Genomic DNA, 25888 nt, shown 5'->3' on the forward strand with positions numbered 1-25888 from the left:
TCCGGAGGAGCGTTCATGGGTTCCCTCCTCTGATGTTCATGCTCCCGCCCTCCTCCGTGCCTTCCATGCCCATTTCCCCAATAAGCGTTTTGTCCTCCCGTGGGGAGGGTCATTGAGGGGAGGGTACTGTCAGGGTTTTTTCCCTGCTTTGTTTGCCATGTGCTGCTGGCAGCCATTTTACTCACCTCTCTTGCTGACTCTGGTGCATAGTGTGTGATGCTGCTCATTTCCTGCACCCCAATAATATACCTCCAAAGAAGGCAAACAAAGAGATATGACAAAACTCCTTTGACATAACAGTTCTCTAATGATTTGGCATTGAATGATGACTATCACAGAATTCTGAGTAGCATGAAAGAATGCCAATTTAAAATCTGCTTTTCACACCAAGAAAAATAAACTTCCCATACTGCGATAGATCTTCCTCATGACAGGTTTCCTAGCCTGGATTAAAGTATTCTGAACAGTGCCAGGGAAACCTCTATGTTTCAAAATTATGTGTTCAATCTCCAAGCTGTCAAGTTGAGAGACTCGAGATCTTGATAATAAAGTGGACCCTAAGATACTAGATTGTGACATAGAGGAAGAGACGATGGAGGAAAGCTGGGCATTTAAACTAAGTCCGCAAACCAAGTTCTGCGAGGCACAGCTGACCTACTGACAATAGCTCTTACTTTATTTGATCTATCACTCTTAGAAGCAGAACAGTTGGGGAAAAAATGTATGCCAAGCGAAAAGACCAAGGAGCTGCTAGAGCCTATACAGACTCTGCCTGAAGATCCCTGGACCTTGCCTAATATATTTAAAGCTTGCTGTTTAAATGAAAAGCCATCAGGTCTATCATTGGAAGACCCCACTTCTTGACTATCTGATTGAAGACATCCAAGTAAAGAGACCATTAACCCGGCTGAAGGGATTGGCGACTGAGATAATCCTCTTCCCAGTTGTTCACGCCTGAAATATGAATTACAGAAATTGTTTTCTGCTCATTTTAGAATTTGAGAAACCTCCTTCATTGCTAGAGAACTGTGAGTAACCCTTTAATGATTGCTATATGTCACCACTGTGACATTGTTTTATTGAAAATGCAGAAAATACTACTCCTTCAGATGAGGCCAGCTCTGAAGAGCCCTCAAGATCACACAGAATTCTAATATATTAATTTGAAACCTCTCCTCCTGAGGAGACAAAATTCCTTGCAATCTCCTGGAGCCCAAAATGGTGCCCAAACCTGAAAGGCTTTCACCTGTTGTGATTATTGTCCAATTTGGATGAAGAAAGGAAGCTCCCAGAGAAATGGACTGGAGATTGATCCACCACAATGAAGAATGTCTTGTGATAGGATCCAATCGAATTCTCTGGGAAAGATGATTGTAATCTTTGCACCATTAGCTCTGCATGCAAGTTGGAGAGGTCTCATGTGAAATCAAACATATGGAATGGCATCTGATGAAGACCTAGCACTTCCATACAGAGTGCTACAGAAGGATTTTCTGTAGCTTTAGTTTCCTTTGATTCTCCAACCATGATGTCAAAGAAACAACAAAAGATTGTTGGTATGAGAAATTGGTAAAGGTAAATATGGAGCCTGAACCAAAATATCATCCAGCAATGGAGCCACCGAAATACTGTGAGCTCTGAATTTTGTAAAATTTCTGGGAGCAGTAGCCAGACCAAACAGTAGAGCCACATACTGAAAGTGTATGTTAAGAAAGGGAAATGTGATATACTAATAATGCTCTTTGTAGATTGGGATATTAAGGTAGGCATCCTCCAAATCTATGGTGGACAAGAATTGACCTTGTTTAGCCAGAGAAAGGATAGTTCTGATTTTTTCCATTTTGAAGTTCGTAACTCTGAGTAACTTGTTCAATGTTTTCAATTCTAGAATAGGCCTGAAAGTTCCCTCATTTTCGAACAATGAAAAGGTTGGAATAAAAACCCTGGCCTTGTGCCAACTAAGGTATTGGAATAATTACTCCCATGAGCTCTAAATCTTGAACACATAAAAAAATGCTTTGTGCCTTAACAGGGTTAGGTGCAGGCCCTGTGAAAGGGGTAATCTGCCCCCTACCAGAAAAAAATCTGGATTTGGGGCCACACCGTCATGCTGACCTGGTAGAAGATGAAGGCTTTTTTGACTTTGTGAAAAAGAGGATTTTCAGTTCCCAGATTCATGAATGCAATGCAAACCATTAGGAGCCCTTAGATTTTATCCTGGGGGAGAATAGCTCCTTTACCTCCAGTCACTGTAGAAATAATTGCGTCCAGACCAGGACCAAATAGAATTTTACCTTAAAAGGGAAGAGACCATGCTTTTTAGCCATATTGCCCTTCTGGTCAAAACAGCTAGCGACATTTTCTTGTCATTAATCCTGATAATGGGCTAGATTACGAGTGGAGCACTATTTATCGCACACTAACTGCACTCAAACTTCTGCTTTTTGCGCACGTTGGATACCGCACATATTACAAGTTGAAAGTAAAAAGTTTTAGTTTGCATGCTAACCCGTCGTGCGCAAAAACCAAAAGTTACAATATAGCGACCACATTCAAGAATTCCCTCATAGACTTTAATGTAGCGCGAAAAGTGTAAAAAAAACTAATACCTATACTCTTGCAATACGCCCCCTAATAACCGCTAAGCTGCCACATAGCCCACCATAAAGTACTAGACAGTTTTGTTCACTGCCGAATGCGGAAGTAGGATGCTATTTGGCTCTTTTCAGGGCCGAATATCCTCTTGTGCAAGTGAAACACACTAAGATCTGTGCAAAACCAGAGCTTAGTGTGTTTCACTTGCACAAGAGGATATTTGGCTCTGACAAGAGATGAATCCCGAAAGCAGCATCGGTAGTGAACAAAACTGCAAAATGCACATCTCTACAAAGTACCCCTCTACACTATTAACTGCTAAACTGGCACAACTCCACATTGCAAGCTACTCTGCTACACATTTAACCGCAAAACTGCCACATCAAAATTTCCCTACCACACTATTAACCCCTAAACTGCCACAAATCCACATTGCAAGCTACTCTGCTACACTATTAACCGCTAAACCGCCACATCGAAATTTCCCTAACAAACTATTAACCCCTAAACTGCCACAAATCCACATTGCAAGCTACTCTGCTACAATATTAACCCCTAAACTACCACACCACCACATCGCACACTTCCCTGCTACACTATTAACCCCTAAACTGCCACAACCCTTATCGCAAACTGACCCATTACACTATTAAGCCCTAAAGCACCACACTCCTACATCACAAACTGCCGGGCTACACTATTAACCCCTAAACCACCAAACTTCCACATTGCAAACTGCCCCACTACACCATTATCCCCTAAACCAACTCATCCCCACATCGCAAAGTACACTCTAATCTCCTAACAGTTTACCCCCAATACCCCTAACCTAACACCACTAAGTTGCCAGAAAAAAACTAACATTACATAAAAATAAAAACCTAACATTACAGAAAAAAAAACCATAAAAGAAAATAAAAAAACATTACCAAAAATAAAAAAACACAGTAAAGTCTATTCTAAAACTAAAGACCCCCTTAAAAAAACACCCCAAAATAAACTCTATACTAAACGTTACTATAGCAATAGACCTTAGAATTGCTTTTATTTAGCGCACTGCCCTAAAGTGATTTAGCTCTTAAAAAAACAAACAAAAAACAAAACCAACCAGCTATACTAAAATTGCGTTTGTAATGTCCGTCACCGTCAGGAGTTGTGCACGCATTCTCAAAGGTATGTTGGTAGCGCGAGAAAGCCAACAGAATGTTGGTTGCGCGCGCAGCCAAAATAATTCACCTGGACCAAGTGGATTCCGAAAATGGCAAGGTGGTGAAAGAGACCACCACAGGTTTTTTTCATACTATATTGTGTGCGGTTCTTTTTTTTTTTTTAAACTTATTGCGGGCGGGTTTTTTTTTGTAATGCTCCGTTTGCCTTCGCTGCATCCCGGTGGATTGCAAAAATAGCAGAATGGTGAAAGAATCCACCTGCCGTGGATTCTTTCACCACCCTGCCATTTTCAGAATCCACGTAATAAGTATGAAAAAAACACCTAACCGCCTGCAATAAGTATTAAAAAAAACCCACCTAACCGCCTGCAATAAGTATTAAAAAAAAAAACCTAAGCGCCCCGCAATAAGTATTTACAAAAAAAACTCTAACCGCTCGTACGAAGTATTAAGAAAAAAATAAACTAACCGCCCGCACGAAGTATTAAGAAAAATACAACTACCTAATAAAAATATTAACCCCTAAATCCGCAAACCCCATCACAAACTACCTACTACATCTATTAACCCCTAATCTGCCAACCCCCCACAACGCATTAAACCTAATTGACCTATTAAGCCTACACCGCCAACCCCCACAACGCAAAAAAACTAATTTAAAGAACAAGCCCCCTAACCTAACACCCCCTAAATTAACCCCTTAATTACAATAAAAATAAATTACTACATTACAATAAAAAATATAAAAAAAATACATTACATTAATCTAATTACAGAAAATAAAAAACACTAACGCCTAGATTTAGAGTTTTGCGTTAGAAGGGGTGCGTTAGCTACGCGTGCTTTTTTCTGGCCGCAACTTTTAAATACCGCTGGTATTTAGAGTTCTCTGAGGGGCTGCGTTAGGCTCCAAAAAAGGAGCGTATAGCATATTTACCGCCACTGCAACTCTCAATACCAGCGGTGCTTACGGACGCGGCCAGCTTCAAAAACGTGCTCGTGCACGATTCCCCCATAGGAAACAATGGGACAGTTTGAGCTGAAAAAAAACCTAACACCTGCAAAAAAGCAGCGTTCAGCTCCTAACGCAGCCCCATTGTTTCCTATGGGGAAACACTTCCTATGTCTGCACCTAACACCATAACATGTACCCCGAGTCTAAACACCCCTAACCTTACACTTATTAACCCCTAATCTGCCACCCCCGCTATCGCTGACCCCTGCATTATATTATTAACCCCTAATCTGCCGCTCCGTACACCACCGCAACCTACGTTATCCCTATGTACCCTTAATCTGCTGCCCCTAACACCGCTGACCCCTATATTATATTTATTAACCTCTAATCTGCCCCCCACAACGTCGCTGCCAGCTACCTACAATAATTAACCCCTAATCTGCCGTCCGGACCTCACCGCTACTATAATAAAGTTATTAACCCCTAATCCGCCTCACTCCCGCCTTAATAACCCTATAAGAAATAGTATTAACCCCTAATCTGCCCTCCCTAACATCGCCGACACCTAACTTCAATTATTAACCCCTAATCTGCCGAACGGACCTCACCGCTACTCTAATAAATGTATTAACCCCTAAAGCTAAGTCTAACCCTAACACTAACACCCGCCTAAGTTAAATATAATTTAAATCTAACGAAAAAAATTAACTCTTATTAAATAAATTATTCATATTTAAAGCTAAATACTTACCTGTAAAATAAACCCTAATATAGCTACAATATAACTAATAATTATATTGTAGCTATTTTAGGATTTATATTTATTTTACAGGCAACTTTGTAATTATTTTAACCAGGTACAATAGCTATTAAATAGTTAATAACTATTTAATAGCTACCTAGTTAAAATAATTACAAAATTACCTGTAAAATAAATCCTAACCTAAGTTACAATTAAACGTAACACTACACTATCAATAAATTTATTAAATACAATACCTACAAATAAATACAATTAAATAAACTAACTAAAGTACAAAAAATAAAAAAGAACTAAGTTACAAAAAATAAAAAAATATTTACAAACATTAGAAAAATATTACAACAATTTTAAACTAATTACACCTACTCTAAGCCCCCTAATAAAATAACAAAGCCCCCCAAAATAAAAAAATGCCCTACCCTATTCTAAAATTAAAATAGAAAAGCTCTTTTACCTTACCAGCCCTTAAAAGGGCCATTTGCGGGGCATGCCCCAAAGAATTCAGCTCTTTTGCCTGGAAAAAAAAACCATACAATACCCCCCCCAACATTACAACCCACCACCCACATACCCCTAATCTAACCCAAACCCCCCTTAAATAAACCTAACACTAAGCCCCTGAAGATCTTCCTACCTTATCTTCACCATGCCAGGTTCACTGATCCGTCCTCCGAAGTCTTGATCCAAGCCTCAGAAGTCTTCATCCAAGCCCAAGCGGGGGCTGGCGATCCATCATCCGGCTGAAGTCTTCTATCAAGCGGTGGCTGAAGAGGTCCAGAAGAGGCTCCAAAGTCTTCATCCTATCTGGGAAGAAGAGGAGATCTGGACCGGCAACCATCTTGATCCAAGCGGCATCTTCTATCTACATCCGATGACGAACGGCTCCATGTTGAAGACCTCCAGCGTGGATCCATCCTCTTCTTCCGACGTCCAACTGAAGAATGAAGGTTCCTTTAAGGGACGTCATCCAAGATTCAAGTTCAATCCGATTGGCTGATTGGATCAGCCAATCAGATTGAACTCACATTCTATTGGCTGATCGGAACAGCCAATAGAATGCGAGCTCAATCTGATTGGCTGATCCAATCAGCCAATCGGATTGAACTTGAATCTGATTGGCTGATTCCATCAGCCAATCAGAATTTTCCTACCTTAATTCCGATTGGCTGATAGAATCCTATCAGCCAATCGGAATTCGAGGGACGCCATCTTGGATGACGTCACTTAAAGGAACCTTCATTCTTCAGTTGGACGTCGGAAGAAGAGGATGGATCCGCGCTGGAGGTCTTCAAGATGGAGCCGTTCGTCATTGGATGAAGATAGAAGATGCCGCTTGGATCAAGATGGTTGCTGGTCCGGATCTCCTCTTCTTCCCGGATAGGATGAAGACTTTGGAGCCTCTTCTGGACCTCTTCAGCCGCCGCTTGATAGAAGACTTCAGCCGGATGATGGATCGCCAGCCCCCGCTTGGGCTTGGATGAAGACTTCGGAGAACGGATCGGTGAACCTGGCATGGTGAAGATAAGGTAGGAAGATCTTCAGGGGCTTAGTGTTAGGTTTATTTAAGGGGGGTTTGGGTTAGATTAGGGGTATGTGGGTGGTGGGTTGTAATGTTGGGGGGGGTATTGTATGTTTTTTTTTCCAGGCAAAAGAGCTGAATTCTTTGGGGCATGCCCCGCAAATGGCCCTTTTAAGGGCTGGTAAGGTAAAAGAGCTTTTCTATTTGTAACTTAGTTCTTTTTTATTTTTTGTACTTTAGTTAGTTTATTTAATTGTATTTATTTGTAGGTATTTTATTTAATTAATTTATTGATAGTGTAGTGTTAGGTTTAATTGTAGATAATTGTAGGTATTGTATTTAATTAATTTATTGATAGTGTAGTGTTAGGTTTAATTGCAACTTAGGTTAGGATTTATTTTACAGGTAATTTTGTAATTATTTTAACTAGGTAGCTATTAAATAGTTATTAACTATTTAATAGCTATTGTACCTGATTAAAATAATTACAAAGTTGCCTGTAAAATAAATATTAATCCTAAAATAGCTACAATATAATTCTTATTTATATTGTAGCTATATTAGGGTTTATTTTACAGGTAAGTATTTAGCTTTAAATATGAATAATTTATTTAATAAGAGTTAATTTTTTTCGTTAGATTTAAATTATATTTAACTTAGGGGGGTGTTAGTGTTAGGGTTAGACTTAGCTTTAGGGGTTAATACATTTATTAGAGTAGCGGTGAGGTCCGGTCGGCAGATTAGGGGTTAATAATTGAAGTTAGGTGTCGGCGATGTTAGGGAGGGCAGATTAGGGGTTAATACTATTTCTTATAGGGTTATTGAGGCGGGAGTGAGGCGGATTAGGGGTTAATAAATTTATTATAGTAGCGGTGAGGTGCAGTCGGCAGATTAGGGGTTAATTATTGTAGGTAGCTGGCGGTGACGTTGTGGGGGGCAGATTGGGGTTAATAAATATAATATAGGGGTTGGCGGTGTTAGGGGCAGCAGATTAGGGGTACATAGGGATAACGTAGGTGGCGGCGGTGTGCGGTCGGCAGATTAGGGGTTAAAAAATTTAATAGAGTGGCGGCGATGTGGGGGGGGGCCTCGGTTTAGGGGTACATAGGTAGTTTATGGGTGTTAGTGTACTTTAGAGTACAGTAGTTAAGAGCTTTATGAACCGGCGTTAGCCCAGAAAGCTCTTAACTACTGACTTTTTTCTGCGGCTGGAGTTTTGTCGTTAGATTTCTAACGCTCACTTCAGCCAAGACTCTAAATACCGGCGTTAGGAAGATCCCATTGAAAAGATAGGATACGCAAATGGCGTAGGGGGATCTGCGGTATGGAAAAGTCGTGGCTGGAAAGTAAGCGTTAGACCCTTTCCTGACTGACTCCAAATACCAGCGGTAGCCCAAAACCAGCATTAGGAGCCTCTAACGCTGGTTTTGACGGCTAATGCAAAACTCCAAATCTAGGTGTAACATTACAAAAAATAATAAACAACAATATCCAAAATAAAAAAAAAATTAAACCTAATCCCTATGAAAATAAAAAGCCCCCCCAAATAAACCCCCCCCCCCACACTAATCTAATGCTAAGCTACCAAAAGCCCTTAAAAGGGGTTTTTGTAGGGCATTGCCCTAAGTTAAACAGCTTTTTTACATTACAAATAAGCCAAGTCCCCCCTAACAGTAAAACCCCCCACCCACCAAATCCTCCCTCCCAAAAAAAACTAACACTAATAAACCTAATCTACCCATTGCCCTGAAAAGGGCATTTGTATGGGCATTGTCCTTTAAAGGGCATTCAGCTCTTTTTCACTGCCCTTAAAAGGTCATTCAGCTCTTTTGAAATTTGCCCCCTCAAAAACCTAATCTAAAAAAACAAAACCCCCCAAAAATGTTTAAAAAAAACTAACACTAAAGCCCCAAATAGGTACTCACGATTTCAGAAGTCCGACGGAGAAGGTCTTCTTCCAGGCTGGTCCATCATCTTCATCCACAGCAAAGGTGGCGTGTAGCAGAGGTCCGGAGTGGTCTTCCCAGAAGTGGCGATCCTCGTCGGTAGTCATCGGCGGCGGTGGCAGTCGTCTGCGAAGGTGTGGAGGTTCTTCTTCATGCGATCGTCCACCGCACACTGAAGAAACATAATTTATGTAAGAACTTACCTGATAAATTCATTTCTTTCATATTGGCAAGAGTCCATGAGCTAGTGACATATGGGATATACAATCCTACCAGGAGGGGCAAAGTTTCCCAAACCTCAAAATGCCTATAAATACACCCCTCACCACACCCACAATTCAGTTTAACGAATAGCCAAGCAGTGGGGTGATAAAGAAAGGAGTAGAAAGCATCAACAAAGGAAATTTGGAAATAATTGTGCTTTATACAAAAAATCATAACCACCATAAAAAGGGTGGAACTCATGGACTCTTGCCAATATGAAAGAAATTAATTTATCAGGTAAGTTCTTACATAAATTATGTTTTCTTTCATGTAATTGGCAAGAGTCCATGAGCTAGTGACATATGGGATATCAATACCCAAGATGTGGAGTTATCCACTCAAGAGTCACTAGAGAGGGAGGGAATAAAATAAAAACAGCCATATACCGCTGAAAAAAATTAATCCACAACCCAAAAAAATAAGTTTATTTTCATTTTTGAAAGAAAAAAACTTAAATCAAAAGCAGAAGAATCAAACTGAAACAGCTGCCTGAAGAACTTTTCTACCAAAAACTGCTTTCCGAAGAAGCAAATACATAAAAACGGTAGAATTTAGTAAATGTATGCAAAGAGGACCAAGTCGCTGCTTTTCAAATCTGATCAACTGACGCTTCATTCTTAAAAGCCCACGAAGTGGAGACTGATCTAGTAGAATGAGCTATAATTCTCTGAGGCGGGGCTTGACCCGACTCCAAATAAGCTTGATGAATCAAAAAGCTTTAACCAAGAGGCCAAGGAAATAGCAGAGGCCTTCTGACCTTTCCTAGGACCAGAAAATATAAAAAATAGACTAGAAGTCTTCCTGAAATCTTTAGTAGTTTCAACATAATATTTCAAAGCTCTCACCACATCCAAAGAATGTAAGGATCTTTCCAAAGGATTCTTAGGATTAGGACACAAGGAAGGGACAACAATTTCTCTACTAATGTTGTTAGAATTCACAACCTTAGGTAAAAATTCAAATGAAGTCTGCAAAACCGCCTTATCCTGATGAAAAATCAGAAAGGAGATTCACAAGAAAGAGCAGATAGCTCAGAAACTCTTCTAGCAGAAGAGCTAGCCAAAAGGAACAACACTTTCCAAGAAAGTAGTTTAATGTCCAAAGAATGCATAGGCTCAAATGGAGGAGCCTGTAAAGCCTTCAGAACCAAATTAAGACTCCAAGGAGGAGAAATTGATTTAATGACAGGCTTAATACGAACTAAAGCCTGTACAAAACAGTGTATATCAGGAAGTATAGCAATCTTTCTGTGAAATAAAACAGAAAGAGCGAAGATTTGTCCTTTCAAGGAACTTGCAGACAAAACCTTATCCAAACCTGAAGAAACTGTTAAATTCTAGGAATTCTAAAAGAATGCCAGGAGAATTTATGAGAAGAACACCATGAAATGTAAATCTTCCAAACTCTATAATAAATCTTCCTAGAGACTGATTTATGAGCTTGTAACATAGTATCAATCACTGAGTCAGAGAAACCTCTATGACTTAGTACTAAGCGTTCAATTTCCATACCTTCAAATTTAATGATTTGAGATCCTGATGGAAAAATGGACCTTGAGATAGTAGGTCTGGCCGTAACGGAAGTGGCCAAGGCGGGCAACTGGACATCCGAAGCAGATCCGCATACCAAAACCTGTGTGGCCATGCTGGCACTACCAGCAACACAAATGATTGTTCCATGATGATTTTTGGAAATCACTCTTGGAAGGAGAACTAGAGGCGGGAAGATATAAGCAGGATGATAACACCAACATCCACTGCTTCCGCCTGAACATCCCTGGACCTGGATAGGTATCTGGGAAGTTTCTTGTTTAGATGAGAGGCCATGAGATCTATCTCTGGAAGACCCCATATCTGAACAATCTGAGAAAAAACATCTGGATGGAGAGTTCACTCCCCTGGATGTAAAGTCTGGCGGCTGAGATAATCCGCTTCCCAATTGTCTACACCTGGGATATGCACCGCAGAGATTAGACAGGAGCCGGATTCCGCCCAAACAAGTATTCGAGATACTTCTTTCATAGCTTGGGGACTGTGAGTCCCACCCCGATGATTGACATATGTCACTGTTGTGAAAATGTCTGTCTGAAAACAAATGAACGGTTCTCTCTTTAACAGAGGCCAAAACTGAAGAGTTCTGAGAATTGCACAGAGTTCTAAAATATTTATTGGAAATCTCGCCTCTTGAAATTTCCAAACCCCTTGTGCTGTCAGAGATCCTCAAACAGCTCCCCAACCTGAAAGACTCGCATCTGTTGTGATCACAGTCCAGGTTGCCGAACAAAAGAAGCCCCTTGAACTAAATGATGGTGATCTATCCACCATGTCAGAGAGTGTCGTACATTGGGATTTAAGGATATTAATTGTGATATCTTTGTATAATCCCTGCACCACTGATTCAGCATACAAAGCTGAAGAGGTCTCATGTGAAAACGAGCAAAGGGGATCGCGCCTGATGCTGCAGTCATGAGACCTAAAACTTCCATGCACATAGCCATTGAAAGGAATGACTGAGACAGAAGGTGCCGGCAGGCTGCAACCAATTTTATTATTATTATTATTGGTTATTTGTAGAGCGCCAACAGATTCCGCAGCGCTATAAACAAAGGGGGAGTACAACAAAACAATTATAGGGTAGAGGGCCTTGCCAAGAGTTGCACTGTTGTAGTCAGCTCTTAAGAAGGTGAACTACAAACAGCTGGACTTTTAGGCTTACATGCTAAGAGGGTTCAGGGGATTGCAGTGGAGGAGAGGAACTGGTATTAGGAAAGTTTAGCGTAGGTTGTATGCATCCCTGAACAGTAGAGTCTTTAGGGAGCACTTGAAGCTTTTAAAACTAGAAGAGAGTCTTGTGGAGCGAGGCAGAGAGTTCCATAAGATGGGAGCCAGTCTGGAGAAGTCCTGTAAACGGGAGTGTGATGAGGTGACAAGAGAGGAGGAGAGTAGGAGGTCATGAGCAGAGCGAAGGGGACGGGAGGGAGAGTATCTGGAGATAAGGTCTGAGATGTAGGGGGGAGCAGTGCAGTTGAGGGCTTTGTATGTAAGAGTGAGAGTTTTGTGTTTGATCCTAGAGGCAAGAGGAAGCCAGTGAAGGGATTGGCAGAGAGGCGCAGCAGATGAAGAGCGACGTGTAAGGAAGATGAGTCTGGCAGAGGCATTTATTATGGATTGTAAAGGAGCTAGGTGGCAGGTGGGGAGACCAGAGAGGACAGAGTTGCAGTAATCAAGGCGGGAAAGAATGAGAGAGTGGATTAAAATCTTAGTTGTGTCTTGTGTAAGGAAGTGTCTAATTTTAGAGATGTTTTTAAGGTGGAAGCGGCAGGCTGTAGCCAAGGACTGAATGTGAGGAGTGAAGGAAAGATCTGAGAGAAATGTGACCCCGAGACATCAGGCATGCGGGGTAGGGGTAATGATGGAGTTGTCGACAGTTATAGAGATATTGGGGGTGGAGATTTTGGAAGAAGGGGGGAAAATGAGGAACTCAGTTTTGGAGAGATTTAGCTTGAGGTAGTGAGAGGACATCCAGGAAGAGATGTGAGAAAGACAGTTAGTGACACGGGTTAGCAAGGAAGGAGATAGTTCTCGTGCAGAGAAGTAGATTTGGGTGTCATCAGCATACAAATGATATTGGAAACCATGGGACTTAATAAGGGAACCTAGTGATGACGTATAGATTGAGAAGAGAAGGGGACCGAGGACAGAGCCTTGCGGTACTCCGACAGAAAGGGGTAACGGGGCAGAGGAGGCCCCAGAGAAGGCTACACTGAAGGTACAGTTTGACAGGTAGGAAGAGAGTCATGAAAGGGCTGTGTCACAGATGTCGAAGGATTGGAGGGTTTGGAGCAAAAGAGGGTGGTCGACAGTGTCAAAGGCTGCGGACAGATCAAGGAGGATAAGCAGAGAGAAGTGGCCTTTTGATTTAGCTGTAAGTAGGTCGTTGGTGACCTTAACAATAGCTGTCTCTGTGGAGTGATAGGGACGAAATCCAGATTGCAGCGGGTCAAGAAGGGAGTTTAACGTAGGGAAATGGGATAGGCGTGCATATACTAGTTTTTCGAGAAGCTTTGAAGCAAGAGGGAGGAGGGAAATTGGGCGGTAGTTGGATGGGGAGGTAGGATCAAGGGAAGGTTTTTTGAGGATAGGTGTGACCAGCGCATGTTTCAATGATGAGGGAAATGTACCAGAGGGAGAGGTTGAAAATGTGTGTTAGTATAGGGGTAAGGGTAGCAGAGAGAGAGGGGAGCAGCTGTGAGGGGATAGGGTCAAGGGGACAGGTAGTGAGGTGAGAGCGCAGTATAAGTGCTGAAACTTCTTCCTCAGTAACAGGGGAGAATGAACTAAGTTTCAGGTTATGAGGGTTGTGGTTGAGTGAAAGTATTTGAGGGGGGGAGAGAATGGAATTGTGTTGAGAGCTGATTTCATGTCTGATGGAATCAATTTTGTTAATGAAGTGACTGGCAAAGTCTTGAGCTGACAGAGAAGTTGTATTAGGAAGTGGGGGAGGGCGGAGGAGAGTATTGAAAGTGGAGAACAGACGTTTTGGGTTTGAAGAAAGATTAGAGATAAGAGTAGAGAAGTAGTTTTGCTTGTGGAGATTAAGGGCAGAGTAGTAGGAGTTCAAGATGAATTTGTAATGAAGAAAATCAGCTGAACTCCGTGATTTTCTCCAATGCCGTTCAGCAGTACGGGAACATCTGCGTAGGTACCGTGTCAGAGGAGTATGCCAGGGCTGGGGATGAGTGTGTGATTTCCTAGCAGTGGTAAGAGGGGCGAGATTGTCAAGGACGGATATAAGGGTGGAATTATAGTGGCAGATAGATTGTTCAGGGCAGGAAAAGGAGGAGAAGGATGAGAGGAGCGGTTGAAGGGAATTAGCAAGTTGTTGCTGATCTAAAGACCTAATGCTTCTGTGAAGTTTGGTGTGAGGAGTAGAAGGTGGGAGAGTTGTAGGAAGGGATGATATGTTGCAGGTAAGGAGATGGTGGTCAGAAAGAGGAAAAGGGGAGTTTGAGAAGTTCTAGAGAGTGCATCGATAGCTAAAGATCAGGTCAAGGGAGTGACCGTCTTTGTGAATTTTAAACATCTCTTGTCTCTTAGAGACAGAGTCATGGACACTGAAAAGGTGACCCTTGTCTGAGGAATCAAGAAACTATTTGGTAAATTGATCCTCCAACCATGTTTCCGAAGAAACAACACTAGTTGATTTGTGTGAGATTCTGCAGTATGTAAAGACTGAGCTAGTACCAAGATAACATCCAAATAAGGAAACACTGCAATACCCTGTTCTCTGATTACAGAGAGTATGAAACCCAGAACCTTTAAAAAGATTCTTGGAGCGGTTGCTAGGCCAAATGGAAGAGCAACAAATTGGTAATGCTTGTCTAGAAAAGAGAATCTCAGAAACTGATAATGTTTTGGATGAATCGGAATATGAAGGTATGCATCCTGCAAGTCTATTGTGGACATATAATTTCCTCGCTGAACAAAAGGCAGAATAGTCCTTATAGTCACCATCTTGAAAGTTGGTACTCTAACATAACGATTCAAAATTTTCAGATCCAAAATTGGTCTGAATAAATTTTCCTTCTTTGGGACAATGAATAGATTTGAATAAAACCCCAAACCTTGTTCCAGAAGAGGAACTGGCATGATTACCCCTGAAGACTCCAGGTCTGAAACACACCTCAGGAAAGCCTGAGCTTTTACTGGATTTACAGGGATGTGTGAGAGAAAAAAATCTTCTCACAGGAGGTTTTATTTTGAATCCTATTCGATACCCTTGAGAGACAATGCTCTGAATCCAATGATTTTGGACAGATATTATCCAAAAAATCCTTGAAGAACCTTAATCTGCCCCCTACCAGCTGAGCTGGAATGAGGGCCGCACCTTCATGCGGACTTAGGGGCTGACTTTGGTTTCCTAAAAGGCTTGGATTTATTCCAATTTGAGGAAGGCTTCCAATTGGAGGCAGATTTCTTGGGGGGAGGATTAAGTTTTTGTTCCTTATTCTGACAAAAGAAACGAAAACGGTTAGAAGCCTTAGATTTACCCTTAGGTTTTTTATCCTGAGGCAGAAAAAAAAACTCCCTTTCCCCCAGTGACAGTTGAAATAATAGAATCCAACTGAGAACCAAATAAATTATTACCTTGGAAAGAAAGAGATAGTAATCTAGATTTTAGATGTCATATCAGCATTCCAAGATTTAAGCCACAAAGCTCTTCTAGCTAATATAGCTAAAGACATGGATCTAACATCACAAATAAAATGATTAGCATGTTTGCAGTAAGCGAATAATGCTAGATATGTCAGAATCCAATTCTTGCTGCGCTAAATTCTCCAACCAGAAAGTTGATGCCACCGCAACATCAGCCAAAGAAATTGCAGGTCTGAGAAGATGACCTGAATATAAATAGGCCTTCCTTAGATAAGATTCAAGCTTCCTATCTAAAGGATCCTTAAAGGAAGTACTATCTTCCATATGAATAGTGGTACGTTTAGCAAGAGTAGAAATAGCCCCATCAACTTTGGGGATCTTTTCCCAAAACTCTATAGATTTTGCTGGCAAAGGATACAATTTTTAAACCTTGAAGAAGGAATAAAAAGAAGTACCTGTCTTATTCCATTCCTTAGAAATCATATCAGAAATAGCCTCAGGAATAGGAAAACCCCTGGAGAAACCACAGGAGGTGGGTTTAAAAACAGCATTAAAACGTTTATTAGACTGAACGTTAAGAGGACTGGTTACCTCAATATCCAAAAGTAATAAACACTTCATTTAATAAAGAACGCATGTACTAAATTTTAAATAAATAAGTAGATTTGTCAGTATCAATGTCTGAGGAGGATCTTCTGAATTAGATAGATCCTTATCAGAAGAGGATAAATTATCATATTGTTGGTCATTTGAAATTTCATCAACTAAATGAGAAGTTTTAAAAAGACCTATTACATTTATTTGAAGGTGGAAATGCAGACAAAGCCTTCAGAATAGAATCAGAAATAAATTCTTTAAAATTTACAGGTATATTATGCACATAAGAAGTTGAAGGAACTGCAACTGGCAATGTACTATTACTGATGGACACATTATCTGCAAGTAAAAGTTTATCAAAACAACTATTACAAATGACATTCGGCGATACAATTTCTACAATTTATAACTAATGACTTAGCTTTGGTAGAACCGATGTCAGGCAGTAATGTTCCAGCAGAAGCTTCTGAGGCAGGATCAAAGTGAGACATCTTGCAAAATGTAAGAGAAAAAACAACATATAAAGCAAAAATATCTATTTCCTTATATGACAGTTTCAGGAATGGGAAAAAATGCAAATAGCATAGCCCTCTGATATTGAAAAAAATCAAGAGGCAAACATCAATGGGGTATTGAAATAATGAAAAAGTTTGGCGCCAAGTATGACGCACAACGTAACTAAGCTTTTTTGGCGCCAAAAAATAACCGGAAATGACACACTCGCGTCACTAATGACGCAACCGTGTGAAAGGTCTCGGCGTCAAGTATGACGCCGGAAATGACGAACTTGCGTCATAGACGTACCCTTTCGAGCCAAAAAAATCTTCGCGACAAAAATGACGCAATAAAGTTTAGCATTTGTCGCACCCGCGGGCCTAATACTGCCCGCAATTTGTAAGAAGTAGTCAATTGAAAAAAAGACTAAACCCCAGGTAAGAAATAAATTTCATTTTAAAAAGATGTTTATATTCCCCAAATATGAAACTGACAGTCTGCAGAAGGAAATACATGAACCTGACTCATGGCAAATATAAGTACAATACATATATTTAGAACTTTATATAAATGCATAAAGTGCCAAACCATAGCTGAGGTGTCTTAAGTAATAAAAAACATACTTACGAAAAGACACCCATCCACATATAGCAGATAGCCTAACCAGTACTAAAACAGTAATTAGTAGAGGTAATGGTAAATTGAGAGTATATCGTCGATCTGAAAAGGGAGGTAGGAGATGAATCTCTACGACCGATAACAGAGAATCCATGAAATAGACCCCCGTTAGCGAAATCATCGTATTCAATAAGTGATACTCCCTTCACGTCCCTCTGACATTCGCTGTACTCTGAGAGGAATCGGGCTTCAACAATGCTGAGAAGCGCATATCAACGTAGAAATCTTAGTACAAACTTACTTCACCACCTCCATAGGAGGCAAAGTTTGTAAAACTGAATTGTGGGTGTGGTGAGGGGTGTATTTATAGGCATTTTGAGGTTTGGGAAACTTTGCCCCTCCTGGTAGGATTGTATATCCCATATGTCACTAGCTCATGGACTCTTGCCAATTACATGAAAGAAAAGAATTTTAGGGTACCCCATATTTATTAGAGTACCTTGAATTCCTATTGGCTGAAAATTTTAAAATCAGCCAATAGGATTAGAGCTACTGAAATCTTATTGGCTGATTTGAACAGCCAATAGGATTTCAGTATCTTTCATTCTATTGGCTGTTTTCAAAAATTCAGCAGCCAATAGAATGAGAGCTACTGAAATCTTACTGGCTAATTTGAACAGCCAATAGGATTTTAGTAGATCTAATCCTATTGGCTGTCTCGAAAAATTCAGCCAATAGGAATGCAAGGTACCCCAAATTGTTTGCGGTACCTTGCATTCAATATTTAGTATACAACGGACATCGGATGAAGAGGAGCCTCCATGTCGCTGAGGACCACCGCCACCAAGAACCGCCGATGCCGCCACAGATGACCACAGCCAAGGTTCGCCAAATCTGGGAAGACCGCTCCAGACCTCTGCTCCGTGCCGCCTTCACTGTGGATGAAGATGATGGACCCGCCTGGAAGAAGACCTTCTCCGCCGGACTTCTGAAACCATGAGTACCTATTTGGGACTTTAGTGTTAGGTTTTTTTAACATTTTTTGGGGGGTTTGGATTTTTTAGATTAGGGGTTTTTTGGGGCAAATCTCAAAAGAGCTGAATGCCCTTTTAAGGGCAGTGAAAAAGAACTGAATGCAATGCCCATACAAATGCCTTTTTCAGGGCAATGGGTAGATTAGTTTTATTAGTGTTAGGTTTTTTTTATTTTGGGGGGTTTGGTGGGTGGGGGGGGTTTACTGTTAGGGGGGGACTTGGTTTATTTTTAATGTAAAAGAGCTGTTAAACAGTGCAATGCCCTACAAAAAGCCCTTTTAAGGGCTATTGGTAGTTTAGTATCAGATTAGGGGGTGTTTTTATTTTGGGGGGGATTTTTTATTTTATGGGGGTATTAGTTTAGGTTTAATTTTATTATTTTCGATATCTTTGTTTATTTTTTTCTGTATTTCTATTTTTTATTTTTTGTAGCTTGGGGGGTTGTATTTTCAACACATAGACTGCCCTCTAGGCAGGCTTATCAACTAGTTCTACAATAAAAGTAACCCACACAAAAAAAATACTCTAAAATTGCCCTGAAAAGGGCATTTGGTTAGGCATTGCCCTGAAAAGGGCATTTGGTAGGGCAGTGCCCTAAAGCTCTTTTGCTTCCCAATAAAATAAAAAACCCTATGCTAAAAAATAAAACACCCACCCAAAAAAAGCCAAGCACTAAAGATGGTATTCACCAAACTTGAATCCAACTCCTACGTGATCGCTTCATCTTAGCGGCGGTGGCGGCCCATCTTCATGGAGGCGCTGAGGAAGTCTACATAATCCCTACTTTTAAAACGTTGTTGTTATGTTTTGGCTTCCCTCATTGATCTGTTATTATCACTGCAATTCCTTCTAATCTGAAAGTATTGACCAGTTGGAATTCCTTTCTTTAAGGAGTATGGGTGATTGCTAGTCCAATGTAGTAATCTATTTGTTGCTGTCTCCTTTCGGTAGGTGTAAGTTGTAAGTTTAACCACCATATACTTCCTAATTGTAATATTGAAAAACATAATTTATGTAAGAACTTACCTGATAAATTAATTTCTTTCATATTGGTAAGAGTCCATAAGATAGTGACATATGGGATATACAATCCTACCAGGAGGGGCAAAGTTTCCCAAACCTCAAAATGCCTATAAATACACCCCTCACCACACCCACAATTCAGTTTAACGAATAGCCAAGCAGTGGGGTGATAAAGAAAGGAGTAGAAAGCATCAACAAAGGAAATTTGGAAATAATTGTGCTTTATACAAAAAATCATAACCACCATAAAAAGGGTGGGCCTCATGGACTCTTGCCAATATGAAAGAAATGAATTTATCAGGTAAGTTCTTACATAAATTATGTTTTCTTTCATGTAATTGGCAAGAGTCCATGAGCTAGTGACATATGGGATATCAATACCCAAGATGTGGAGTCTTTCACTCAAGAGTCACTAGAGAGGGAGGGAATAAAATAAAAACAGCCATATTCCGCTGAAAAAATAATCCACAACCCAAAAAATAAGTTTATTTTCACTTTTGAAAGAAAAAAAACTTAAATCAAAAGCAGAAGAATCAAACTGAAACAGCTGCCTGAAGAACTTTTCTACCAAAAACTGCTTCCGAAGAAGCAAATACATCAAAACGGTAGAATTTAGTAAATGTATGCAAAGAAGACCAAGTTGCTGCTTTGCAAATCTGATCAACTGAAGCTTCATTCTTAAAAGCCCATGAAGTGGAGACTGATCTAGAAGAATGAGCTGAAATTCTCTGAGGCGGGGTTTGACCCGACTCCAAATAAGCTTGATGAATCAAAAGTTTCAACCAAGAAGCCAAGGAAAAAGCAGAAGCTTTCTGACCTTTCCTAGGACCAGAAAACAAAACAAATAGACTGGAAGTCTTCCTGAAATTTTTAGTAGCATCCACATAACATTTCAAAGCTCTTACCACATCCAAAGAATGTAAGGATCTCTCCAAAGAATTCTTAGGATTAGGACATAAATAAGGGACAACAATTTCTCTACTAATGTTGTAAGAATTCACAACCTTAGGTAAAAATTGAAAAGAAGTCCGCAAAACTGCCTTATCCTGATGAAAAATCAGAAAAGGAGACTCACAAGAAAGAGCAGATAGCTCAGAAACTCTTCTAGCAGAAGAGATAGCCAAAATGAACAACACTTTCCAAGAAAGTAGTTTAATGTCCAAAGAATGCAGAGGTTCAAATGGAGGAGCCTGTAAAGCCCTCAGAACCAAATTAAGACTCCAAGGAGGAGAAATTGACTTAATGACAGGCTTAATACGAACTAAAGCCTGTACAAAACAGTGTATATCAGGAAGTATAGCAATCTTTCTGTGAAATAAAACAGAAAGAGCGGAGATTTGTCCTTTCAAGGAACTTGCAGACAAACCTTTATCCAAACCATCCTGAAGAAACTGCAAAATTCTAGGAATTCTAAAAGAATGCCAGGAGAATTTATGAGAAGAACACCATGAAATGTAAGTCTTCCAAACTCTATAATAAATCTTTCTAGAGACAGATTTACAAGCTTGTAACATAGTATTAATCACTGAATCAGAGAAACCTCTATGACTTAGAACTAAGCGTTCAATTTCCATACCTTCAAATTTAATGATTTGAGATCCTGATGGAAAAATGGACCTTGAGATAGTAGGTCCGGCCGTAACGGAAGTGGCCAAGGCGGGCAACTGGACATCCGAACCAGATCCGCATACCAAAACCTGTGTGGCCATGCTGGAGCCACCAGCAACACAAAAGACTGTTCCATGATGATTTTGGAGATCACTCTTGGAAGGAGAACTAGAGGCGGGAAGATGTAAGCAGGTTGATAACACCAAGGAAGTGTCAGCGCATCCACTGCTTCCGCCTGAACATCCCTGGACCTGGACAGGTATCTGGGAAGTTTCTTGTTTAGATGAGAGGCCATGAGATCTATCTCTGGAAGCCCCCACATCTGAACAATCTGATTCAGCATACAAAGCTGTAGAGGTCTCATGTGAAAACGAGCAAAGGGGATCGCGTCCGATGCTGCAGTCATGAGACCTAAAACTTCCATGCACATAGCCACTGAAGGGAATGACTGAGACTGAAGGAGCCGACATGCTGCAACCAATTTTAAACATCTCTTTTCTGTTAGAGACAGAGTCATGGACACTGAATCTATCTGGAAGCCTAAAAAGGTGACCCTTGTCTGAGGAATCAAGAAACTTTTTGGTAAATTGATCCTCCAACCATGTTTCTGAAGAAACAACACTAGTTGATTTGTGTGAGATTCTGCAGTATGTAAAGACTGAGCTAGTACCAAGATATCGTCCAAATAAGGAAACACCGCAATACCCTGTTCTCTGATTACAGATAGTAGGGCACCCAGAACCTTTGAAAATATTCTTGGAGCTGTTGCTAGGCCAAATGGAAGAGCAACAAATTGGTAATGCTTGTCTAGAAAAGAGAATCTCAGAAACTAATAGTGTTCTGGATGAATCGGAATATGAAGGTATGCATCCTGCAAGTCTATTGTGGACATATAATGTCCTTGCTGAACAAAAGGCAGAATAGTCCTTATAGTCACCATCTTGAAAGTTGGTACTCTTACATAACGATTCAAACTTTTCAGATCCAGAACTGGTCTGAACAAATTTTCTTTCTTTGGTACAATGAATAGGTTTGCATAAAACCCCAAACCTTGTTCCTGAGGAGGAACTGGTATGATTACCCCTGAAGACTCCAGGTCTGAAACATAATTCAGAAAAGCCTGAGCTTTTACTGGATTTACAGGAATGTGTGAGAGAAAAAATCTTCTCACAGGAGGTCTTACTTTGAATCCTATTCGATACCCTTGAGAGACAATGCTCTGAATCCAATGATTTTGGACAGATTTTATCCAGAAATCCTTGAAAAACCTTAATCTGCCCCTACCAGCTGAGCTGGAATGAGGGCCGCACCTTCATGCGGACTTAGGGGCAGACTTTGGTTTCTTAAATGGCTTGGATTTATTCCAATTTGAGGAAGGCTTCCAAGTGGAAGCAGATTCCTTGGGAGGAGGATTGAGTTTTTGTTCCTTATTCTGACGAAAGGAACGAAAACGGTTAGAAGCCTTAGATTTACCCTTAGGTTTTTTATCCTGAGGCAAAAAAACTCCTTTTCCTCCAGTGATAGTTGAAATAATAGAATCCAACTGAGAACCAAATAAATTATTACCTTGGAAAGAAAGAGATAGTAATCTAGGTTTAGATGTCATATCAGCATTCCAAGATTTAAGCCACAAAGCTCTTCTAGCTAATACAGCTAAAGACATGGATCTAACATCAATTTTGATAATATCAAAAATGGCATCACAAATAAAATGATTAGCATGTTGCAGTAAGTGAACAATGCTAGATATGTCAGAATCCAATTCATGTTGCGCTAAATTTTCCAACCAGAAAGTTGATGCAGCCGCAACATCACCCAAAGAAATAGCAGGTCTGAGAAGATGACCTTAATATAAATAGGCCTTCCTTAGATAAGATTCAAGCTTCCTATCTAAAGGATCCTTAAAGGAAGTGCTATCTTCCATAGGAATCGTGGTACGTTTAGCAAGAGTAGAAATAGCCCCATCAACTTTGGGGATCTTTTCCCAAAACTCTATAGATTTTGCTGGTAAAGGATACAATCTCTTAAACCTTGAAGAAGGAATAAAGGAAGTACCTGGCTTATTCCATTCCCTAGAAATCATATCAGAAATAGCCTCAGGAATGGGAAAAATACCTGGGGAAACCACAGGAGGTTTAAAAACAGCATTTAAACGTTTATTAGACTGAACGTCAATAGGACTGGTTACCTCAATATCCAAAGTAATTAACACTTCTTTTAATAAAGAACGCATATACTCTATTTTAAATAAATAAGTAGATTTGTAAGTGTCAATATCTGAGGAAGGATCTTCTGTTTCAGATAGATCCTCATCAGAAGAGGATGAATTATTATGTTGTTGGTCATTTGAAATTTCATCAGCTAAATGAGAAGTTTTAAAAGACCTTTTACGTTTATTAGAAGGTGGAAATGCAGACAAATCTCGCAACTTAGGTTTCAAATAATTGAACATATTAAAAGACCTAGGCGAGCGGGGGATAGGGTTAAACTGTTGAAAACTAGGGAAACTTTTTGGATATACACCTTACAATCTATGGCACCTATAGGGATGAATAAAGAAATAGATTGGGGGGTAACCCTTTAGTATACATGTCTCTCCTATAACTATAGTACAGTACCTTGTGGGTTATATACTTACACTAGACAATATATGTAGTTTTGGGAACTTTGTATATATTTTTTGCTAGTTCTAAGTATTTTTAACTTTGATATATTAATGTGTTATATATTGTTTTTAATTTAGGTTGTATGTATTTACTGGTCTTTGAGGGTTAAAGAAGAGTGATCTTTCTGCTAACAACCACTAGAGGGAGTATGTAGGTTAGAAATGTACTTGATTACACCTGAACCAGGTAATTGAGCCCCTCCCCTCTAAGTAAGGGTATAAAGTGTGAGCAGTTATGATGTTATTTAGAACATGATTAAGGTCAGTATATGACCGAAACGTTGTATCTCTTGTCTGCCATGATGTTAAACCAATAAAGGAAGATTTTTTGCATTTACAAGGTGCTGCTGTTTTTCTGCTTCTTTGGATTCTACAAGGGTCTATTGCAGGGTCCCTACAGCGTGCACCTATTTGCTTGGGTACTAGTGCTGGGCCTTTTACACTATATAGGAAATGCAGACAAAGCCTTCATAATAGAATCAGAAACAAATTCTTTAAAATTTACAGGTATATCATGCACATTAGAAGTTGAAGGAACTGCAACTGGCAATGTACTATTACTGATAGAAACACTATCTGCATGTAAAAGTTTATCATGACAACTATTACAAATGACATTCGGTGGAATAATTTCTACAATTTTACAACAAATGCACTTAGCTTTGGTAGAATCGATGTCAGGCAGCAATGTTCCAGCAGAAACTTCAGAGACAGGATCAGATTGGGACATCTTGCTCAATGTAAGAGAAAAAACAACATATAAAGCAAAATTATCTATTTCCTTAAATGACAGTTTCAGGAATGGGAAAAAATGCAAAAGCATAGGCCTCTTGATAGAGAAGAAAGCAGGAGGCAAACATCAATGGGGTATTGAAATAATGAAAAAAATTTGGCGCCAAGTATGACGCACAACGTAACGTAAACTATTTTGGCGCAAAAAATGACACACTTGCGTCACTAATGACGCCGCCGTGTGAAAGGTCTCGGCGTCACGTATGACGCCGGAAATGACAAAGTTGCGTCATAAACGTATTTTTTCACGCCAAAAAAGTTTGCGCCAAAAATGACGCAATAAAGTCTAACATTTGACGAACCCGCGGGCCTAACACCCGCAATTGCAAAAAGTAGTCAAATTGAAAAAAGACTAAACCCCAGGTAAGAAATACATTTCTTAAAGTGTTTACATTCCCAAATATGAAACTGACAGTCTGCAGAAGGAAATACATGAACCTGACTCATGGCAAATATAAGTACAATACATATATTTAGAACTTTATATAATTGCATAAAGTGCCAAACCATAGCTGAGAGTGTCTTAAGAAATAAAAACATACTTACCAAAAGACACCCATCCACATATAGCAGATAGCCAAACCAGTACTAAAGCAGTTATTAGTAGAGGTAATGGTAAATTGAGAGTATATCGTTGATCTGAAAAGGGAGGTAGGAGATGAATCTCTATGACCGATAACAGAGAACCTATTAAATAGACCCCCGTTAGGGAAATCATTGTATTCAAATAAGTGATACTCCCTTCACGTCCCTCTGACATTCGCTGTACTCTGAGAGGAATCGGGCTTCAACAATGCTGAGACGCGCATATCAACGTAGAAATCTTAGCACAAACTTACTTCACCACCTCCATAGGAGGCAAAGTTTGTAAGACTGAATTGTGGGTGTGGTGAGGGGTGTATTTATAGGCATTTTGAGGTTTGGGAAACTTTGCCCCTCCTGGTAGGATTGTATATCCCATATGTCACTAGCTCATGGACTCTTGCCAATTACATGAAAGAAAAGGTAATGGTGTGTTTATGTACCAATGATGTGTATTTCATGTCAAATTTATTGTGATTTAACCATTTCATTAATTTATTAAATTCTTCAGTTGTGCCTGACCAAAAGACCAACACATCATTGATAAACCATAATTCAAACTGTTTGTATGTTTTTGGCTCAGAATTAGTTTATTCTTCTGTCGTGTCAGAGTCATTGCCTGAAGAGGACTGATCAGCGATTGATTGTTGTGCGATGGGATTTCTCCTCTTAAATATCTTTCTATATACATTACCCTTCTGATAAGAAAACCTGAGCAGATATATCAAATTAACTTACTTAAGCCCTGGAAGGATAGGGAGGTTCTGTTTACTGTGAATACAACAGAGATATCTGCTACTGAGCCAGAGGTAAATGTTTTTGAAACCCTAGCTGTGCATCAAAAGCAAGAGGTCAAAGGCTTTATTAGAAGGAACAGAGAGGTTTTTTTTCTATGATGCCAGGGAGGACTAACATAATTAAACATTACATAGTAACAGAGCCAGGGAAAAAAGTTCCCCTTAAACCCTATAGAGTTCCCAAAGCCTGTAGGGAGGCTATTAAATTGGAGGTGGAAAATATGTTAAAACTTGGGGGGATTGAAGAATCACACAGTGATTGGAGCAGTCCAATTGTGTTAGTTCATAAACTGGATGGTAACAATTAT

This window comes from Bombina bombina, chromosome 2, assembly GCF_027579735.1.
Source record: "Bombina bombina isolate aBomBom1 chromosome 2, aBomBom1.pri, whole genome shotgun sequence".
Classification (NCBI taxonomy): Eukaryota; Metazoa; Chordata; class Amphibia; order Anura; family Bombinatoridae; genus Bombina; species Bombina bombina.